Source organism: Rhopalosiphum padi, chromosome 3 (assembly GCF_020882245.1).
Source record: "Rhopalosiphum padi isolate XX-2018 chromosome 3, ASM2088224v1, whole genome shotgun sequence".
Classification (NCBI taxonomy): domain Eukaryota; kingdom Metazoa; phylum Arthropoda; class Insecta; order Hemiptera; family Aphididae; genus Rhopalosiphum; species Rhopalosiphum padi.
The window spans coordinates 19589423-19607356 of NC_083599.1; the positions used below are offsets into that span (position 1 = coordinate 19589423).

The 17934-nt window shown below is 22.6% G+C and overlaps 1 protein-coding gene across 2 annotated transcripts in view; it reads right to left on the reverse strand.

Moving 5' to 3' along the window:
- LOC132924687 (uncharacterized) overlaps positions 1-16878 on the reverse strand; it is a 35243-nt gene extending 18365 nt beyond the window's left edge. Inside the window, exons 1-2 of one of the 2 annotated variants that reach the window (XM_060989121.1) lie at positions 16782-16878; positions 16565-16705 (exon numbers count right to left, since the gene is read on the reverse strand). The gene's annotated coding sequence lies outside the window, so the exon portion shown is untranslated. Of the gene's footprint in view, positions 1-1146; positions 1296-16564; positions 16706-16781 lie in introns of those variants that run through there. The other variant, XM_060989120.1, reaches the window with a different exon arrangement.
- Positions 16879-17934: the final 1056 nt, after the last annotated feature.

Below are 17934 nucleotides of genomic sequence, written 5' to 3' on the forward strand. Positions count from 1 at the left end.
TCTTATATTTCAGTTTATTGAGTCTAACACTCTTACAATATAATATAAAGTTTAAAATTACATTAAATTTATTTTGTCAAAAAAATTAGTTTTTAAAATAAAACAAATTAATTATTTGTCTTAGGTTGTAATGTAATAAGTAATGGGATAAAAAAAAAAACCCCCTTAGTTTTATATGGGCGATTTGTAAGCAATGCACATTAAATCAATCTAATATTCTCTAACTGTAAATAATAATAAAAAAAGTCATTACAGTCGAAACTATAAAAAAGATTATTATAACATAATATTATGATAAAATCGTATAACTATAGATGCTTGTTTTCTTTCTGTTTAATTTTCATATTTCATTATATTTATCACTTTGATTAAACTACTCAGAACTTACTCAACAGTTTCTTTCTGGTTGATGCATAATCATAAAATTATTATTTTAGAACCAAATAGCACATAATTCCTCTTCTCTTTCTACTTTATAAGTGTTTTGTATTATTTGTAAAGTAAATATGTATAACTATTTTTAAATAGTTAAAAGATAAAAATTTAAATAGTTATTACTATTGTGACTAATTCTCGTACTAATTTTAATTGCAATTTTTAAAACTTCTATAAATTTTTATTTGAACATAAGAAATTGTTAGTTTTAATGATTTTAATTTAATTTTAATGATCGTATATTATTCTTATCATTATATAATGATAAGTGCCTATTACAAACTATACCTACATTAACATAATAATACATTTTTAGAAATACTTATTTATAATATTATTTAATTATACACTTTTTGATATAAAGAGTTAAATACCTTACATTCTACCTACATAATTTATTTATCATAATAATGCCTATAATAATAATTTATATATATTATAATATAGTTACCTCTATCATAATTTTTGGTTATAGATTTAAAATATGTAAATCTAAAATTTAAATCTATAATACTTGTCATAGAAAAATATATAATTTATTATGTGCACAATAATATTATTATCGTTTGTATTATTTTTCCACCTTAAATAATATTAATTTCAAAATATACAGCAATTATATTAACAAAGAGAAAATATAATATATTACACAGAACAAAATAAAAACAAATATTTTTTAAAAATAATAAAATACTTGTGCAGTGTACTTACTATTCAGAAGGGACGGTATGTAGTGATGGCCAAGTACAGAATAGGACACTAGCGGCACTATGTGAAGCGTTTTATATGCACCACTGGCCCCTGCGCCATGGAAGAGACTTTGTAAATTCGTGTTCTCTCCCTCACACCCACTGACACACCCATCTCACCCCGCATAAAATCTTATGATTCATTTGCATGTATCTATATTACATACGTTTTTATTTTAATCCATAAGTTTCAAAAAAATATATAATGTTATAGTTTATTTATTTATTTATTTGTTTGTTCTTTATTCTTGCACTTTCTAAAACAATCAATTGAATGCCAATTACGGTGAAAATAGAATACCATATATTGCGTGTATATATGGTCGACTATCGTGTTCTATACATGGCGAATAAACAACCCAAGTTCTGCTTTCTAGTCATCGCATGTATAGCTATTTTAATTTCTATTGTAGGTATTCATCTCTATTGGATTCTTGTAGTATTTTAATGTATAGACCAGTAGTTTGTTAGAAAATAATGCTTGTTAATAATACTTTTATTTTTTTTTTGAAAATTATAGAATGATTCTTGTAGTAAGTTCTTGTATACTAATGTATTTCGTATAATTTTTATAATAATGGATACCTAATTGTAGTTTTTTGATATTATGTGTTAAATTATAACAGTTATAATTGTATACATATTTATGGTACAAATCAATAAGAGTTCGAAGAGATTTGGAAACTATTAATCTGGATAATTATTTATGTATGAAATACGCACCATTAACTTCAGTGCTCGTTCAAAGGTCATTTTAAATATATAAGTATATTTTAAGTAGGAACCATCTACATTTTTCTGAAGATAGATTGTCAATATATATATATATATACTACCTATATACTTAATTTCACATTTAATTGGTAAACATATAATAAATTGATAGGTAGGTAAATTTTAGACAGTTTTTTTTCACAGGTTTTTTAATTGGAAACTTAATACAGTTTAATTACTTTTTTTAAATAAGAAAAACTTTTTTTACTTTTTTCACATTTTAAGTGCTTTTTCTATTATTTATATTACCTCAAATTCCAAACCCTATACTTTAGTAATAAAGATAATAATAGTACATTATTTATTTAGTGTTTGAAGTCTGAAATATTTCAAAAAAACGTTAAATTTTATAAATATTTATGATATTAATGAATTAAATGAAAATAAAATAAAGATTTTTAATTCTATTGTAGTAAATATTCTATATTTCTGTAAGATATTGAATCATTTAAACATTTTTGTAATTTTTTTTATGTCAATTCAAGTAACTTTAAATACTTCACATTTTATATTTTACGAAATTTTCAAATACTATTTATCTATTTATATTATATAAATTACATATCATGTAATTTTACTAGGTATAATACGGAAAATAAGATAATCATTTATCATAATATACTATTTCAATTTTAAATTCTAAGCGAAGCCGGTTTTTTTAATACTCTAAAGCTGAATAAGAATTATCGAAAACATAGTGAAATTTACTGCGTATTTTTTACTTTATGCTTTACATAATATGTAACAAATTTTACATAAATATTCAAACATTTAGCGTACTCGTTACTATAACTAATTCGATTTTAATTATTTTTTTGTGAAATGTACCTACTATAATTATATAAACATACAAGTTCATTTTTGAGAATAGTAATTATATAAATCATCGTTAATTATATGTTTTATATATAAGTGAAATAATTTTCTTAAAAATGAAACTAGATTATAAAGAATTTTAAAATTTAATTTTTCTTACCAGATTTAATTTATAATATTTCCAGATTGAATGATCTACAAATTTAATAGACAATTAATACTATATAATATGTAATTGTTATAACTAGATCAAGGGCTCTCAAGTACACAATTCATTTTACAACGTTCGTGATAAAATAATCAAAGTTTTTAGTGCATATTTTGATAGTTTATAAAATATAAATATTTTTCAAAAATCAAGGTCAAAGTCATATTAAACTGTATCTAAAGACGATAGAAAATAATTTTTATCTTAATGGTCAGTGAGTTAATTATTTTAGATCTATATTGGGTGTATTATTTATTTTTATACATATAAAAACATAAACAATTGAAAAAAAGAAAATAATTAAAATAAAGAAAATATTTAAAGAAAAAATGTAATTTTTTAATGTAATATGGGTGAACAATTTTTTTTTAGGGCATATTAAGTGCATATTTTTAGTTTTAAACGTCTTATCTTTAACTTATAACTAAACCTCAAACATCATATAACGGTCAACATTGCATTTAGGTACATATTAAATGAATTTAAAGTATTTTGTAAATATGTTTATTTTTATATTTAGATATATAAGTAATGATGTAATTTTTTGAGAACTATTTGAATCAAATTTATATCGTTATGTGTTAGAACATGGAATTGAATACATATTAATTATATTTTATCCATGTATATTTATCGGTGATACCTAAAAGCACAAATTCGTTTTGCGCTTTAGTAGCTTGATAGAGTAGGATAAAAGCAAAAAAATAAATTAAATTACCTAATACAATATAGTATCCGTTGGCCGTTACACTATAAGTTTAGTTAAAAATTCGACACTCGTTATGTTTAATTCTCAAATAAATAATGTATTTATACTTCAAAAACAACAGAGATGAAGGATGAAGTTCATTTGAAGTCTGAATATTTAATTAGTGTTATTATATTGTATTTTACGAATTTAAAAAAAAAATCCAGATTGGACTACTAATAAAATCTATGAGCTTTAAATTTGTAAGTTTTGTTGTAAGGTATTTATTATACTTATAAATTTAAAATAACTAAAAACACTTATTTTTTTTTTAATTCATTTTAATATCACTGTAAAAACTCAATTAACAATGATTATAATATTTTAATAATATACAATTTAATTTTTTAAATTTATTTGCGCTTCTGGGTTGTTAATGGTTAATTTGTTTTTCACCTATTGGATATTTATTTGTGCGTTTTTGGATTGCGTTTGGACTATATTTTACTCTTTTAGGCTACAGTATAATATATTTTACTAGTATTAAAATTATAAACTGAAATTCATATAATTGTGATATACCGATAGTTTTTTGTAGTTGGGAAGAATTTTATTCTAATAAAAATGTTTAAACCCTATTTTAATTCTTAAAAAAGTTTTCTTCGAACACTTTTTATTTATTTATAACAATTATTTAAGTTTTGAGTAATTAATATTTTAATACTAAATCTCCATATTTTAGCTGATGACATTTGTATTTATTTGACATTTTTGAGTTTGGAGCAAACAGAAAACATCATTATATTTAAATATATAATATTATGTCAATTTTGTAACACGCATCCTATATGGTATATAGATTTATCCTCAGCCTTATTACGTCATGCATACTCATATGTGGGTGGTAATATTATATCCAATCATATTAACGTATTACTTACACAACAACTGAGCTTACCAAGTACATTGATTTAAACATTTAGGTAGGTATATGATAAATTATAAATAATAATTTTTTAATATTCTTTTAGTTCTTACAAAGTTAAAATTAAGTTATATTATACGCAGCAGAGTGATTCGCAAAGTAATCCTATTTTTCACAGTTTATTCAAATTCTGATTTTGGGAATTTTCAACTAAAGTTATCGACCGTATTTTCAATTATTTAGATTTTAAGCATTGAAGGATTGTCCAGTAATAATACCCACTTCATATTTTTAAATGAAAATCACTCTTTTTTTTTTGCAAATTGTTAAGCCAATCATTTTTTTTGAGATTAATGATGAATAGGTATAAATTTAAATTTGAATAAGTAGTTATTGATTTATTTACCTTTCCATACTAAGAAATAAGGATGATAAGTCTATACTTTATAATAATAGATTTAGTATTAATATTAATTGCTATTAATAATCTATTATTTTTAAAAATTGTCTGAGTCAAAAAATCTAGATTCAATATTTAATTAATATTTATTCTATATTTTTTTGTAAAACCGTCTTTAAGGACTATTGCGCATAAAATTTGATAACTCAGAAACATATTTTTTGAATTATGATTTTAAAACATTAAAATTTAAAAAAAATCATCTTCTTAACAATTTAAAGTAAAAAAGATCAGTTCTCATATAAAAAAAAAGAAATTTGTATCATCACAAAACACTATTTAAGCAGTAAAGAAAATATCTAAAAGATGGTACTTGATTAAACTCAAAAATTCTAAAAATCTCAATTTTGGATACATTTTGTATAACAGGAAAAATGAAGATTGAGAATCTTGGAGAACCACGTTGTTTTATAATTTGGTACCTATATCATGTATTATAATAAGTATAATATAATATACTAAATAGTATAAATTATTATTAAATTATTTTGTTGTATATATAGTATTAGTTTCAATTGCCTCAATTTTAGCATTTGATATGTATTATTACAGTCAATAATTATAAAAAAATATTTAATACAATTTTAAATTAAGAATTTTGTTTTTAATATTTATTATAACATAATAATATGTTTTAAAAATTATTTACTTTTTTAAAAAATATCGAATACTATGACTTAATATAATTTAAATTGAATATAAATATCACTCCATAGAGCTTAATTATCTAAGTACACATCTAACAATTGTAAGCTAATAACAATGTAGTTGATGCTGAATCAATAAAAAATAAAAATAATATAATATGTTTTAATGTTTATTATATTATACAAATGAATACTCTTATAATATATTCAGTGCTCTTTACCATATTATAGTATCTAGAAATCATGATATTTGAAAGTATACAAAATTTAATCTTAAATGTATTACGTTGTGTTAATACTCAATATTATCTTTTATTTTAAACTTTTATGAAATAATTGTTTAGTAGCTTCATATGCATAATTTGTATATATTGTGATTAGTAATTACATGCATGTTGTAAGGTTAAAAATAAAACAAAGTGTGTATTTAAAGTTTTTACACATTAAAAGCGCAATACGCATGTATATACATTGTACGCGCACTACTTTTATACAAAACCACAGAAATATATTCTTCAATTATAGGTATACCTACCATTATGCGAAATTCGCCCATTTTTGTGTTGATAATTTTTGGTTAAATGTATAGAACACTCAGATTTCCCACTTCACCCGTAACATTAATATTCCAGAATGAGCATTGTTAATTATAAATAGGTACGTGTTTAAAATTATTGAAAGGCATTTTTGTTAGTGTCTACCCACTCTAAGTTTAATTTTAACTTTAAATTCATAATTTTGAAACTTAATTTAGGAAACTTTTTTTTTTTTAAAACTCTTACTAATACTTAATAGTAATACTATACTATATATTATATACTTGTATTACTCTCACGTATAATATGTTTATATAGGTATCGATATATTTACAATTTCTCTCGCTACTTAAAAATATGGAATATCTAAACTAGTTACTAAAATATATAAATAAAATGATGTTATTAGGTATATATTAGGTATTATATACCTAATAGCAATTCGTTTGTAAAATATCGTATATATCCTATCACTGATAATATTGTATTAAAAATATTTTATTAGAATTAATAATATAATAAAAAAATCTTATTTCATTCTTCGTAATACCACTATTACTGTTTCTATTGTTTTACTAAAAAAAAAAAATTAAATATAATCACTGTCCAACCAATAACATAACCGTACAAATATTTTTTATTAAATTGCACGTAATCTGGAATTATTAATGGCATTTTAGTTTTCAACATCTTCGAAATTTCTAGGTATAAACTATAGATATTAGCATTGATTTAATTTATAAATATAATACTAAATCAATGATAATAGGTATATAAGTTATCATTAAATATTAAAATTGCGGAACAGATATATACGAAGTAGGGACTAATTAACTATAATATTATTATCTTCACAAAATCATATTAATTGCACAAGTTTGACATTATATTAATTTTTATTGACTTTTGATATCGGTAAATTATGCATTATTTTTATACAAAGTTTTCATAACTGATCATGATGTGAGTGAAATTATTATTCGTAAGGTCTTGAAACTTTTTGTCATTACTCATTCCCTGCGTATATTAATTTATTAGAAATGTATGCACGGTGAAGTTTTCAAAATACTCATATTAATTTTAAGATATTTATATCATGGATTTATTCACAGAGTTCAGCAAAATTTTAGCATTGACTTATAAGTTAATATCAGCAAGTAATATTAGTTGAAAGTAATAAAAAAAAATGCTCACCAATCAAGTTAGCATCGTAAGATTAAATAGAAAATTGTTTAATGTTAATACTGATAATTATTTTTTGTATTTTTATTCAAGTAAATTAAAAAGATTCGACGCAAAACCTTAAAATTAACAAATCAGTAAAAAAGAAACGCATCAATTACAAAAAAAAAAGCTTGCTGTAAATGTTTGTAATAAAAAAAATATATGATGTATAAGTCATTTAAGAACTCAATTCACTTTCTCGTGTAATGAAATTAATATCATCCGAGAATGTAGAGAAACTAGTTTGTTCATGTAGAATATCAATGGTATTGAATGATGTAATTTTTGAAAAATATGACAATTTAAAATTTTTTTCTATAAAGTATATGAGATTACCAATATTTACTAGCCATTTGTTAAATAATATACTATAATAAGATAAAAATTACATAAAAATTAGATGACGGTTTTATCGATAAAATAATAAATCATTAGAAATACTGGATCGAAAATGGAGCTTGCGTTGACTTTATCTTTAAATTTAAATATCCACAGTAAAAAATATTAGTACCAAAATATTCTATTATTTTTTTTTTCGTAATTAATTATTAAAGAAATGTGTATATTGATTTTTACAAAAAATTCTTAAATCCAACTTTGAGAGTGGTTTTAGGTAGAAAATTGGATTAGTTTGGAACTTTAAGATATCAAAAGTAAAATTAATTCAAAATGTACCTACTTATTTTATATAATTGGCAAAAACTAACAAGATATAGCGAAAAAATAATAATATCTACGTAACACCAAGTTTTAACTGTTTATTGAAACATTCACCAAACATTTATAATACCATCGTCGTGTAATAATTTAATAAATATTTTAATACCTTTTAAGTTAACTATAGATAGTTTAAATGTTTGACTATCTTTAGCTATTTTTCGATTTAAGTTGATATAATTCTTGCTTTTATGTCAAAAATCTTGAATATTTAATACAAATATCTTCATAAGTTATTTTGTAATAATTAAAAATAATTATAGTGTTTATATTCAAATCTTATCAAAATTCGTCAAAATCACAACAATGAATTGAAAATTATTTTGTAGTTGAAAATGTATGAAATTTTTTTAATTTGATAATTAAGGCTTACAAATTAAATATATTAAATACTTATAGGATATCAAAGATATCAAAAATAAATTAGTATAAATTATCAATTTTTTAAATGAATCAAAATTGTATTTCTAATGTAAAACGTAGATTTTCCTTAAACAAATTTTAACACAATTCAAAACATATAAATTATAGAAAGAAACTTGAATCATTAAACAATTTTCAATTAATATTATTTTATAATGTTCTACACTCGATGACGTTTTCTCAAAAAAAAAATATACCTATATACTGTGTCCCATGAGGATTTATCCATTACGATATCTTCTAAAAAATGGAGATATCACAATTGTGTTTTTTTAAGACTCGTGAGACTGCGCATCACATTAAATGCTTATATTATACATAAATGAATACAGTTTGTAATTGTATTTATTTTAATAAAAATAAAAATATTTAAACTTACGATTGAATGAGTTGTAGACCAATATTTTACGGAGTACCAATAAGTGAAATTTAATGCACGTATTTAGAAGAGTTTAAGCCCCAACTTTTTTTTTATAAGCTTTATTATTATTTTATATAAATATAATTTAACTCATGTTATAGAATTTAAAATAAGTTTCTTAAATATAATATTTTCATGCATTATTATAGATTAGGTTTTATTATTAATTATAATTTATATTATTAAAAAATTTAAATATGTGTATAAATGTATATTACAATTACCCATGTTTATAATAAGTACAGTGTGCACTTTAATGTTTTAGTTTCAATTAAGTATTTGGGATCACTTAGTCTAGGGGCTAAATACACTCAAATATTAATACACTATCCCTTAGCTCCATCAACTGAGGTAGCTTTAACTATGCCACTACGATAGTACGATAATATAAACTTTATATATATAAACTATAATGTGGATCAATAAAATCATGTAATTAAATTGTACACATAAAAGTATATTCTTTAGACTATGAAATTAAAAATGCACCTATATGTTGTTTTTTAAAAAAGTAAAAAATAAAAAGTACAAACAATGTAAAAAAAATATTTACGTAAATTTTAATACTTTTTGAGATGTCTAATCATAACTAATAAAAAAAATACTAGTTGCCAAACTTGTTAAAATTATTAATATAGGTTTCTCTGCATGGAAAATATTTCTAAAATAATAATTGGAGATATATAATCCACTCATACACAAATATATAATTGGGTTTAGTTGATGCTTCAAGGAAAAAAAATAATAAATAAATATAGCACCTGCTATTGATAATCGGGACAGCTTCTTACCACACAGATGATGTGCCCTTTCTTCCGCCCGTCTAGTCCTATCTTATTGTTCTTTATTCACCAGAATCTTCTTCGCCATATTGTGGAAGATCCTAAACGGCTATTCTACTTCTATTTGATAAAAAAATCCTTATGTTCATATTAATGTCAAAATAAGAAATGTCTTATTGTCATTCTTATTTACTGACAGATCAATTAAGACTCAGAAGTACTGAATATCGGGGACATTAGGAAACAACGTTACCTGACGAGTGACGACCCAAATATACGAAACTCAACGCCAATAGAACAAGTACCCGAGTTCATTTTATTCCATTTCAATGCTTGTGATTTTTAAACAAGCGTAATATCATTAATATCATATACAAAATATATACATCCGAAATTAATATGTATTATACTTACATATACCTATATTCTTGATATAAATTTATCTTTGATCTTTTATTTTTTACCTAGTTAAATTGTTTGCTCATGTGACGTACCTATTTTTTTTTTTTTTTTTACATTTAATAGAAATATATAAAATCTGTAAAGCAATTTACAATAAGCATATGAACGCTATATATGCTTGAATGCTTATTGAGGCGAATAGCTATTCAGCAGTGGCACTAAACTGATACTTATTTTAAATGATATAATCTAACAATCTTGCAAAATACAGTTGTGTTTTAAAATACTTAATGATTCAAATAAAATGATTTTCTTCAATACACGTGTATGCGATGTTTTATTACAATAGTAATGAAAGTGTTAAAGAATGCTGAATAATATTGAGACGTGAGAACCTATAGTCAGATGTCCAATAGATGGTTAAATGGTTATAGGTATTGTATATTTGTTTCAATAAATCTGCCAACAGTATGAAAGAACCTCAACATATTTTTTGATGGTAAAAATGTTATAGAAGTCATTGTAGTTAAAACTATACGAGTACCTATATAGTCTACATTATAACTGAAACAGAACGTGAGAATATGTTTGTTTGATTACAATTTATATTCTCATCTTACCTGTGAACTATTGACTGTACAAGGAAGAATAAGGGGATCATATTCTATTTTTTTATTTTAACTGTGTATGATTAAAATAATGTATATGTATAAATATATATAAACCAAATCTATACGATTTTGATAGGTATATACATAAATGTATATCATTCAGTCAACGAATTGTAAAATGTTAAGAACGCCGATGAAGAGCTATAAGTATAATATATAAAATCTTATAAAATTCAAGTTGTGTATATTATTATAGTATATATTTAAGACTAAAATTATTATTTCATTATGATAAAATAAGCCATGTGATTTAACACAAAATAATTAATCAGCTCGTATATTTATCAACTTTTTGAAGTTATTCGATTCATCTTATATTTAAAATTTCAAAAATCAGTTTAACTTTATTATAGATACTTATAATGAGTTTCTAATCAGCTAGAAAGCTAAATCATTTAAATTCTAAAAAAATGTATATATTTTTTTTTGTGTGTGTCTAACATCATCTGTAAAAGCAGTAAAAATGCATCATTCAACAAGTCTAGAGATCGTTTCTAGTATAAGATTGAATCTTTTTAGTACTCAAGGAGTATAAATTTAAAACTACAATATTTTTCAAATTAATCTGAAAAAACGAAATGAAATAATCTACTTTCAAACTTAGATTGTATGTAATCGATGTTATATTTTCATTGTTATACTTATAATTTAAAAATATTAATTTAAGAAACTTAAAACATTCAGCAATTACTCTAAGTATCACTTTTATGCAAAATTATATTTTAAAAATATTTGACATATTTATTTTAAAATATTTATAGACATTTGATAGGTTTATTTTATTGTTTATCTGTGTTTATAAATAAAGTGTCAATTTAAGTTTTTATATTTTGTCGAAAAATATGAAAATGTCATAATCCCTTATCATAAGTTGTTTTTATAATAATTAAAAAATATCAAAAAAACATATGCATGTTTGTTTTTTTTACACATTTCAAGTTCAAATTTTTATGAAACTAATTTTTATTTATCTTTTCTTCTTTTTTTTACTTAAAATATAATAAATTGAATTAGATAATAGTTGAAAGAATAAATATAAGGAGATTTTATGTGGATTTTAATTCAATAAATAATTTAATATTTGATTTGTCATCTTAATTCCAAAGTTCAGTAGAAAATTTAAAAACTTATTTATTATATTTGCTAAAATTCGGAAAAATTGGGTTTAAATTCGTTCCAATTTTGTTGCATAATAAATGAGTCTCCACAGACGAGCTTCAGTTATTTCTAGGTGGTTTATATGAGCGATGAATGAAAAAGAAGTATACTGTAAATTGTAATACACGTTATATACTAATATTATATAAATTATAAAATGTATAGGTCTATTATAATATTATATAATGAATAGCCCAAAAGTAGGTTGCCTGTCGAGACACTTAAAAACCATAATGTCAAATAAATCTATTCTGTATGTTGAAAATCGATTTGTTTGATTAACTGTTTTGAAACTGATCAGCAAAAATCAACGATACATTTTTATATATATCAAAAATAAATATTTATTATGAACCTGAATGCTATACGAGTATTTATTTATGATTATATCTTAAAATATTATTTTAATAGAATATTAAAAGTATTTCCAATATTTGTAAAGTATTTGCCAAATAAACAAATTAAATAAATATTTTCATTAATAAGTAAATGTTTTTATCGATATAAATAAAAACAATTATTTTTATAGAAGTTCATATTATTAAAACAAAGTAATTGATTGATGGCTGATGAAAATGTCTAGTAATTAGTGATATATTTACCTATATTATACATATCACTCAGGTAAAATTAAAAGTATATCTATCTATTTTGAATACTATTTAGCTATCTTTATAACTAGTTAATTTTAATTTAAATACTAAAGTATCTGGAAGTATACGAATAGGTAAATATCATGAAATAAAAATGTATAATAAAACTAAAAATTTTATTCTTCTTCTATTTTTTATACAAATACGAATTCTTTGTTTTAAAATATTATATTGCACATATATTGAATAAATTAGATTGATTTGCTGTCTGTTTTAAGTAATAGATGCAATAATTAAATTGGATTAGAGAAGAAAAAAGTGACAGGAAGTTCAATTAGCCATTATTGTTAATCTAAAAATGTATATTACAGTAGACGTCTCTTATAAGACTCACGGATATAAGGTTCAGAATCGTCTGGAACGGTCCGGACGTATGAAAATACATTTAAAAAAATTGGTTATAAGACTCAAATTTCGTAAAATAAATAGTAGAAAAGAAACTTTTTTGGTTATAATTTAGAAATAAATTGGAAATGAAAAATTAAATAATATTCATGTTGATTATTTCTAGTTTCTGTTGGTATACCTTATAACGTATATTAAATTTTATCGCAGATAAAAGTTCACATTTATAGCAACGATTTTTGTTATTATAGTGAGGTATATGATTATCTGGCGGCTGCACAGTTATCGTAATTATGGGTATATAAATACACATACGTACACATAAACTAAATAAAAAACAAACTAAAATTACAAATTTTTTTCAAAAATTATTTTTCAAAATAAATAATAATTAATACATTATACATACATCCTTTATAATTTTTTATTAATGTATAATTTTTATATTTTTATATGTAATATTTACCTATTATAATTTTAGTATTTTTATCAGGATTATTAAATTTATTCAATAATAAGTATGTAATAAGTATTAAAATTAAAGCAAAATATGTAGTAAAATAAAATGTATAAATACCTACGTAATTAATTTTTTTTTCCACTTCACCTATAAAATTTATTCGGTTTAAGACTCACTTTGTGCTGGTCCCAAAGTGAGTCCACTGTATATGTACATAAGTAGTAGTAAGGTATCCATATTTGAAATGTTTAAATAAATACAGTTGAACCTCCGTTAAATACCCTCTATTATTAATACTAAATTGATAAAAAAAAAATTAATACTAATTGACGTATCCGAACGTCATAAGCATTGTAGCGCTCATGTAAGTATTCATGTATCATATATTTTATATTCGAGTACAGATTATTTTACCAAGCATTCTCACTCCCATTTTTCTTGAATTTATCTCAAATTTTGATTTATTTTACAAGCACCCACAGTAGATTACAGTAGATGAAAATAATTATAAAAATTTTAAATTAGTATAAAAACTGTTGATAAATTAAACCAGAATGCAGAAATACCTTACCTTTACCTTAGTAAACAAGAACACATGAGATAAAATACAGTAGATTCTTATTATGTCAAACGTCGTTATCTCGAATACACAAATAATGTTTTTTATTACAGTAAGAAAAAAAATTAAACAGTTCATTCATTATAGTGATTGTGGTTGTGATTTCACGCGTTTGTAGTCATAAGCGTAAATTAAATTTCCTTAAAATTAATTTTTATATTCTTACAAAAACAAAAGTAATATTTAACAAACTTTTATGACAGATTTTTAAAAAAAATTAAATTTATTCAGTATTGTAGTTTATTAATATGCATGATAGTATTAACTATTAGTACTTAAAGTATTCAAAATATTTACCATTTTTTTTTCAATATTTTTAAGAATTATAATAAAACTCGATATCTCGAACTTTTTACGAAATCTACTGTGTGACTTTAATTAGTACACAATTATAAAATTAATAGAACTTCAATAATTATCAAATCATAATTTGTTTACTAATTAGGTAGGTACACTCTCAGATGATACTATTAGAGGTATTATTATAGCTTTGAGAGGTATGATGAAATAGAATACTTATCGTGATACAAAACTGCGACCCACTGCAATATTGAGGAATAAGAAAATTTAATGATTGCAATACTTATAAATATACTTTAGTCCATATTATTTTGGATTTTTGGAATAATTGAAAATTTTCTTTTACGTAATGAGTGTTCTGTGTTTACAAACTTCTGTTTTTTACTCGTACAATATTTAGCGTACCTATAATATATCTAAATATTTTGATGTATTAATGTTTAAGAATCTACTGTATATATAATAAGGAAATAATAATAGTCATTAAAAATGGTTTTACCTAAATATAAATTAGATATAGTATTGGATCTAGAATTTATTATACTTTATCTTATCGATAATTTTTAAAAATTATAAATTCCGATATATCAATATTAATTATTAAAATTTAAAAATTATCATTACCTCTTATATATTTCAAACCTATCATAACAATTTTATTTTTAGCGCACAAAATTAAATAACTCAAAACCTAGAATTTTTATTTTGATAAGTAAAAATTCCCGAAAAATTATCTGCTCAAGTGCGTAATTTTGAGTTAGAATAATAATAAAAAACGTTTATTAAATAAATGTGAAAATAATATTAAATAAACATAACTTCAAATACTCATAATGAGGAAATAAGGTTTATATAATTTTAGGAACACTTTATGTAGGTTTAAGTGTGATAAATAATAATGCAAATGCCAAATACAGTATTATTGTTACCTTAGCAACATAATTAGTCGTTTAATAAATTAAACGTAAAACGATCCTTCACGTACCTTTACTTATTAATATTCTGTAATAGTCATTTAAAAGTTAAAACACAATTTAATAAATAATAGATAGTCTAAGTTGATTCAAATTTTGTAGTTATATCTAGGTTAACCTATTAGAATAAATAGTTGTTTCTAGATAAAAATTTAAATCTCAAAATGGTCCTATAATTAGTAGTTATTGCAATAAAAATTATCAATTAATAATTAAAAACTATTTTTTTTAAATAATAAGAATCTCTATTGTCATTAATTTCATATGTATTTAACACATTCATTATTTTATTGCTTTTACTTTCTTAAGAAAAAAAATGAATTTAAAAATAAAAGAAATATTGATCAGTAGACGCAGTAAAAATGTAAAATTGTGCTAATTTATTCGTGGGATAGGTACATACTAACACACTATATATTATATTATGAAACCATGCAGAGATACATCTTAAAAAAATAATACAATATACCATGCTATACCGGGTGTCCCGTGAGAATTTATACCCATTGCGACATCTCCTAAAATAATAAAGATATCATAATTCTGGTTTTTAATAAGATTCACAGGAACAAGAACTACAAATATTTCATGTTTTAATTTATTTTAATGTTTTGGTAAAAAAATTAAAAAAAAAATTTTTTTTATTTAATTGTTTACAAAAAAATTTAAGATAGCCAATTTGTAGAATTTAGTTTTTTTAAAATATTGACGTTTCAACATTTTAATTTCATTAATCTCATGATTTTTAATATTTTTTCTAGTTTCAAGAAAAACTGCGAATTACACTGAAAGCGTTCGCCGGCAGTACGAGCACGCGGGCCACATGTTTGATACATTGATAATACTATTCACAGTTTTTGAAGATGTTAAAACGTCAATATTTTCAGAAAAATAAACTCTACAAAATGGCTATCTTCAATTTTTTTTTTTGAAAACAATTAAATAAAAATATATATTTTTTAACTTTTTTACCAAAACATTGAAATAAATTAAAACATGAAATATCTATAGTTATTGTCCCTTTGAATTTTATTAAAAATCAAAATTTTGATATCTCCATTATTTCAGAAGATATTGCAATGAGTAAATCCTCATGGGACGCTCTGTATACCTACTTTAAGCTCGACAAAGGATGGATAGTTTAAGTATTATTCGTGAATTTAAAGACAATACGTACCTATTTAGCGAGTGTGCCTAAATGGCTAAATACTACATATGTGCATGTGAAAGACAGTAAGAAATGTCCTTGAAATATAACTGTATTTGTCTCTTAAAATCTGATGCTCTTGGACAACAATACTGGTCCTGTTGACATTCTCTGTAATTATTATAATAATAGATATATCCTTTTTCTAATAAATAACACCATTAGTATATATAATTGTCGCACTCACATACACAAAACGTATTAGATTATTCCATGCATCGTATTAACTATTAACACTATAAAGGACTGTTGGGGCGTGTTGAATTCCACACAGGCGTATCCAACAATGACGCGTCGGTAAATAGCATCAAGTACAAAAAACATAATAATTAGATGCAACGACCAAGGAAAGACCAAGCGCAGTATATGTTAACTATATAGATATATGCAAATATGCTACATAACGTTTTCCGTTAACATTGATTTCTCTGCGAAAGCTGTAGAATGAACGAAATAATTACTAAATACTGTTATTCGACATTTTTATTATTAAATCGTTAGAATATGCAATTTGTATATTATTTCCTAAGTAGTAGTATATGAAAAACAGAGAAAAAAATCTGATTTCATAATAAACTTAATGTAATATTTAAAAGCTGTCTTAATAAAATACTTACCAACAACAGTGATACAACTGATACAAGTCGATGCAAGTCAACTAGAAACTAACTAGCATACGTATTTTATATATTACGAGCAAGGCTGTGAATTTAATGCATTTGCATGTTTTTTTTTTGCTACGCCGTATAATAAAATTGATCCGGTCAAAATTTGTTTTGACTTATTTATATTTCAAAAACCAAATCTTATTTTACATATTTTTGCATATTTCATAGGGTAGGGCCTATAAATGCATGTTTTTACGATTTTTTGTATAAATGCTTTTTTTTGTATTATTCTATTTTTAATCGGGTATTTAACATGTATTATTGACTATTGCAATACTCTTGAAGTCGAGATTAAATTAATTTACTGATTTCAACAAGTACATAACGGATGACAAAAATCGTTGATTGTACAATGCAATAACTGCTTTAAAGGTATAAAATATATAATTTTAAGTAGAAATATATTCTATTGTAAGCATATATTTTTTTTATAGATTTTGTTTACAACGACGACCAAGATTAGTCAAGCCCAATAAGTCATATACTCATGCAATCATACCAATTTGTAATATTACTAATATTTAAACTAAAATTAATAAAAAAAATAAGAATAAACGTTTAATTTTAATAGTTTGTTTTGCATATTTTTGAAAAATAAGAGCATATTTTGTCAGTTTTTAGTATATATATGCATGCATATTTAATAGTTTAATTTAACCTATATATAATTAT